The 6,000-nt window shown below is 41.9% G+C and overlaps 1 protein-coding gene across 1 annotated transcript in view; it reads left to right on the top strand.

Annotated features, from left to right (window-relative positions):
• The first annotated feature begins 244 nt into the window (after positions 1-244).
• Positions 245-6,000, top strand: part of SCML4 (Scm polycomb group protein like 4) — a 123,559-nt gene continuing 117,803 nt past the window's right edge. Inside the window, exon 1 of the mRNA XM_003824332.6 lies at positions 245-564. The gene's annotated coding sequence lies outside the window, so the exon portion shown is untranslated. The remainder of the gene's footprint in view (positions 565-6,000) is intronic.

Raw genomic sequence — 6,000 nt, 5'->3', positions numbered from 1 at the left:
AATGAAAACTGAAATGTTGGAAACACCCATTCTAACCATTGTGACATAATTCAGGTTATTATAAGGACGTAACTACCAAAGAAGCAGAAGTGTCATTACCTTGCAGCTCATGTCGACAAAAAGCTACACTGCACATTTCTCTTAGTTAGGCTGCTAAGAGGAAGGAAACACGAAACACACACACACACACACACACACACACACACACACACACACACACACACACAGAGGCCTCGTTTTCTGCATGTAAAATGTGTGTGTTCTTTAAAAGCCAGTGGTTGGCTGGTTTTCCGGACATGATGTGGTTGAAGCTGTCATCGTAATGGAAATTCATTGCTGTAGCTATGGTAAATCGAGTTTTCTGCCTGTGCTGAATGCATTAGTCTAATGAGATGTTTGCAGCTGGAGCGCAGGGCTGCTGGAGACTAACTGTGAGCTACTAACACGGGTGGAAGATAGCTTTTGCAATACTCGGTTTGCATGTGCTGAAAGTCATCTGTCTTCTGAGTCAACACTCCCGACCTGGTAAACAACCTGCTCAGGGCTCTGGTGAACAAGCTGTAGGTAAGGGAGATGCACAATTGGAGGCGTGCCGTTGACACGGGATCTTTCTCTTGTAACTGTCAGCATGACAGGTTACCTGTTTTAGTTTTTTCTGGGTTGCATGCCTACCTCTATGGCAACGCACAAGAGTGTCCTGCACTAAAACCACTGAGTCCAGTAGGTAAACTTTAGTTCCTCATATGCAAAGTACAGCATTTAATTTATTAACCAGATCTCAAAGGGGAAAATGTAACATTGAATTATATAGTTTATAAATTTGGGCTATATACATGTTCATTACTCTTTAACTCTGCATTTAAATACCTAGAAAGTTATTTTTTTCCAAATGTGAACTCAAGTAACCGGTTAGTTATTTTTTCCCTTCACGATAATTTTGCTTTGTTTTGCTTTTTAATTTTAAAAAAAATGTACTATGTCTTGGGATAAAAATATTTACCTAAAATTTGGTTATTAAAATTGGTATGTTATGAACATGTAAAAGTGGTTTTTTTTCAATTTAATTTTATTTCAAATATCCCAGGTAGAGTATTTCACATGTCTTTGTGCTGGTTTTTCCTAATTTATGAGGCATAAATAAGAATAATATTTATTGCTAGTTTCTGGTTTTAATTCGTTTTTGGGGAAAAAAACTGGTGACTATGGAGTATTAGCGGCAGTTTTCCCAAGCTCAAAATCACCTCCTTCCCAGGTGGAGCACTGTGACTTGAACCAGCTTCCACATGCTCCTCCCAAAGCATGAAGGGTCCTCTCCAAGTTGATTGCTGGCTGGACAGGAGCGGTGGATGAGGCCAGGGTGCAGGTTGCTGAGCTGTTTTGCTGAGTTGAGGTGCTTGAGTCAAAGTTCTTTCCACTATCTGTGATCGTGAACGAGAGGTGTCTCCTCGTGTTGTCTCTAGATTCCATGACGGTACTCATGAGGGTTAGACAATCAGTGGCTTTCTGAGAAAGTGGTTTTTTACTGATCTCAGACACTACAGTACTTGAGAAAGTAATCCAGGCACTTCAGAATCGGGGTATTTGTTGCATGCTGTTTTTCTTTCTTTTCAACCAGAGGAACCATTTTTGAAGAATGAGGGATATAGCTGCTTTTTTTCTCCACTTTTTTTTTTTTTAAAGCAAAATAGAATATCTGGAGTGAAAGCATAAAAATGTAAAAATAACTACAAAGGAATTCTTAGTGTGTTAAACTATCTGGGGGGTATAATATTTGTGTGGAGCATTTTTTGTGTTGCTTGGTAGAACTAGCCTGAAAAAATGAGGGGCTGTTTGAGCAACAGCAGCTGGGTGAAGATTACCTAGAAAATCGGTACTGCGTGATCATCTAAACTCATAAGGTTAACGTAGAATCTTCAGTTTTAGGGAAATTGGTGGCTTCACAAACTATAACTTTTAAACAGGCTTTTTGACAGAATTTTTTAAAAATACGAATGTGTTTTCTTTAGCTCTTTAAATTGTGTATGTAGATGAGCTCTGAAATATTTTGGTAAATTCATCAGTTTGCTTCATTTGTGGAATTATAACAAAAGTGCAAAGCCCACAAAAATCCAGTTCTTTCATGTATAACGTGTTTACATTTCTTCCCTGTGCCCCCAAAATTACTTTTATTTTGCTGCAAAAAAAAAAAAAAAGAAAAGAAAAAAAGAAAAGAGTAAATGAACGGTAATAGAAAGACAAGAAAACAATAAGCGAAACGAGTAAGTTGCTTTTCATCATTTCTTTGCTTTTGGTGGTGTGTTTTCGAGGCGAGGGAAACCAGAAGAAGCAGTTTCACTTTCTGGTTCTTGACTCCTGGGGGTGAGGGTGAAAGGCTGTCTCCTCTAGCAAGCAGCAGGTAAGCTAAGCAGCTCAGCCCACAGAAAACAAGCCAGACCCAAATACTGTCACTTGCTGCAAGAACTTTTATAATGAGAGTTCAAAACAATATTGACTTTAAAAAATACTCAGTAACATTTTCCTATTAAAAAATTCAAGCACTACCCCAAAGTACAAAGATAGACTTTTTTAATTTTTAAAATTTGAAATGATGAGAAAATCGTCTCTGCTGTTTATGTATTTTTAATCTCAATTTTGGATCTCAAATACTTCAATACTTTTAAGGAAACATAATTGAAATTCCCTGAAATCATAACAAGGAATGCTCGGAGAGGAATAACCTTTCTGGGAGTCTGGGGGCTTAAATGTGAGAGTGCTTCGTAGGTCTGTTTACAATTTTGTGTGGCCTGAGGACACATCACACATGTGTCCACGCATCCTTTATGACATGCCCCTTAAATAACTTTTGGTCCAGGCAGAGGTGGTGGCTGGAGCTTGAAAGGCCCTCACAGGGGCCCTGTTAGGGATATGCAGGACAATTTTTCTCCCCAAGTCTCTGCCCTCGGAAACCTCAATATCACATGGGTAGATGCCAGGGAGCCGGGATGTGCCCATCCCACTCCACAAGTCCTGAAGAGCGTGGCAGGTGATGCTACCCCTCATTGGGCTGGGAGCCTTAGGATACCAAGCATCTCCAGTGTCATTCTTCCCCTGAGCCCTCAGATTTTATTTGGGGATGGAATGGGAAAGAAGGGAAAGGAGATGAGAAAAGACCCTCTTTTAATCTGATTATCATGGAGCGTAAAATCTTGTCTAACATTTTGTGGATGAAGTTTGTGAAAGCAGTTGCCTTTGGTGTGATCACACAAGCTTCTTTCTTTTGGTGGGCACATTTGATGTTTCTAAGAAGGAACTTTTAAACAATGCCTCCCTAGACATCTTATTTCTTAATTCTGCAATCTCTCAAAAGGCTAGTTTTAGATTTACACATTTTTTAATGTTTTCATTGCCTTCAAAAGCAGACAGGTGAGGAGAGAAGAGGGGGATTAAAAACAGCCCCTGGGAGAGACATTAAACTGCTTGGTACAGATCTAATATAACAGAAGCCACCAGAGTATCTAGTAAATTACTCTAAATTTTAATTAATGAGTCACAAAAGCCACACCACAAGCTTTAAAAATTACCCTTTTATCAATAAGGTGATAATTAACTTTCTCTGGAATTAGCAGTTCTCTCAGCCCCGGGGCAGTACACAGCCTAGTAAGTTCTCTGGAATGCTGCCAATTTTTAACAATTGGTCTTTTGGCAAACCTACTGGATTTTAATTCAAACATCTATTGTGACATTTTCCAACGTGGTCCACAGACCATTAGGATCACCCAAATCATGGTAAAATTTCTGAGGTCAAAAGAGCAGCTTGGAATGTTTGAATTGCATTTGAATATGTCACTTTCTCTTTCTTCTTTTTTTTCTTTTCTACCTTTCCCCACCCCAAACTTCTGCATTTGCAAGAGCACAGTGCTCCAGTCTGCTGTAAATCTCTACTAGAGTCTCTGCTGTAAATCGCTGTGCGGAACTCTGCATTTGTTGATACGCCCATACCAAGTCCGAACGCCCTGGCTGCCAGCCCGTGGGTTCTAAGCGTTTTTCATTGTTGTTGCACTCGTCTTGGTTTCAATTCTGGCAAGGGCTCACTCCTTCATGTTTTTGCAAACTCTCACCCGTGGTTTGTCAAATGCTGATCTTTAGTTTGAGACTTGAAGAAGTGCTTTGGGCAAGAGGGCCATTTTGGACATGCTTACAGAGGCTTGGAATTTAGCTTCTTCTGATCTGCATATATTAATGTCTGAAGAGGCACAGACAGGAGCATTCAGCATTGCAGAGCAGCCTGCCCCACAACAGCCCTTCTCAGACATGCATACGCACACGCACACACAAACACACACCCCTCCCAGTGCGGCTGGTCACTGGTGGGTGGCATTCAGGGACAGCCTCAGGAGGGACACTGCTATTTGGGTATAGCATCTGGAGGGCAAGTGGTGATGGATGCAGATCATCCCTTCAAAAGTCAGCCTCCTCTCTTCCCTCTGGATCTTTCAAATGTTAGCATTGCTGGGCTCCTGCTTCTGTCAGCCAAGAGACGTGGCCAGGGCTGGATACCGGTGACAAGGCTTCCTGCTGGGTTAAGCAGGCAGTTCTGACACAGACAAGAACATCCCTGCCTTCAGGCGGATGGGGTGGAGACCAGCAGCAAGCTGCAATTGTGCATTCTGGAATAAATCAGCACTTAGCAATCAGGAGAAGCCCTTTGCTGCCGCGGAGGAGATAAAACACCTCTTACTTCTTGGGATGATTATTTCTTGGGCTACTATTTTAGGACAGAAAGGAATTTATTACCCAGTGGCAGGTCTCACTTTGCATTAAGCTGAAAAGTCATTCCACTCAGTCCATTTGACACTCTGAAGTAATGGGAGTAGATTCTGATATCCACATTGCATATTTCCCGGGGTGACTATTACTATACCAGTTTTACTAGTTGTGTTTTAGTCCAGTGATAAGAAACCATATAAACTCCTCTTACTCTGCCACTAACTTAGACACATGCTACCTAAATTTTCATTTGTGGGGAGGCAGATGTGCTTTTTTTTTTTTTTTTTTTGGCAGTTGCATTTTTTGATCAGATAAATGCAACCCACCATTGCTGATTTTCAAGAATGATTGCACATTCCTGCAGCCAGGCTGTCTTAGCCTTTTGAGAAATTGGCTGGGCTGAGGAGGTCTTACTTTGTCCAGAAAACATGCAAGACAGAAGCAGAGGAGTGGAGCAGGCTGTTATGAGAAAATTAGTATGCCAGGAAAAAATAGTGTCAACACTGTGCTTTGAAAGGTGGTGATGTTGTCTGCTTAGCCCCGCGATGGTGACTCAACTTTGGGGAGCTGAATATTTTGTAACCAAAGCCCTTGCCCTTTTCCTCTCCCTGTGCTGATCATTATAGAGAAGCCCTCATTGTTTCAAAACGAAACATATGGCCTGAAAGTATCCCTAAAGACATGTGCAGGCTCCCATAAAGATGAGTACTCAACTTGGGAACAAGTGCTGAGCTGGGCAAAGCAAATAATTGCCTTGGCTGGGTCTAAATCCAGCCAGGGGAAAGTGGTATGGAGCAAAGAGGCAGTGGGATAAAACAAAGAGAAGAGAGCCTGTTCCTTCTCCCTTCCAACCAAGCACTAGACCTTCACTCTCCCTCTTGTACCCACGGTGCAGTTCAGAAAGGATTCAGTAATAGCTATGAGTACCATACAGCTGTCAGCTCATAGACCATAGGGGCCTTTTCTTTTGAACTGAAGAAAATATTTTCTCTTCTCCTGTCCTCTTTTGTCCACAGGTCATCCTGGGACATCATCGCTCTGATGAGAAAACCAGGGTTGAACACTAAGGAGTATGTTTTTCCCTGGTGTCTAGAGCCAGGGCCTGCCCCTCTCACCAGGCTCATGAAACACTTGGAGCTGCCATGTCTAAGGCCCTGCCTTAGATGCAGACTTCAAGTCGGCCAGGGGCTGGCCTCAGGATTTTAATCCTGTTTTGACAAGCAGTCTGCCTTGGTGAATGAGGAAAGGAAGAAC

The sequence above is a fragment of the Pan paniscus genome, chromosome 5 (genome assembly GCF_029289425.2).
Source record: "Pan paniscus chromosome 5, NHGRI_mPanPan1-v2.0_pri, whole genome shotgun sequence".
NCBI classification, from domain to species: domain Eukaryota; kingdom Metazoa; phylum Chordata; class Mammalia; order Primates; family Hominidae; genus Pan; species Pan paniscus.
This window is presented reverse-complemented; position numbering and strand designations above follow the sequence as displayed.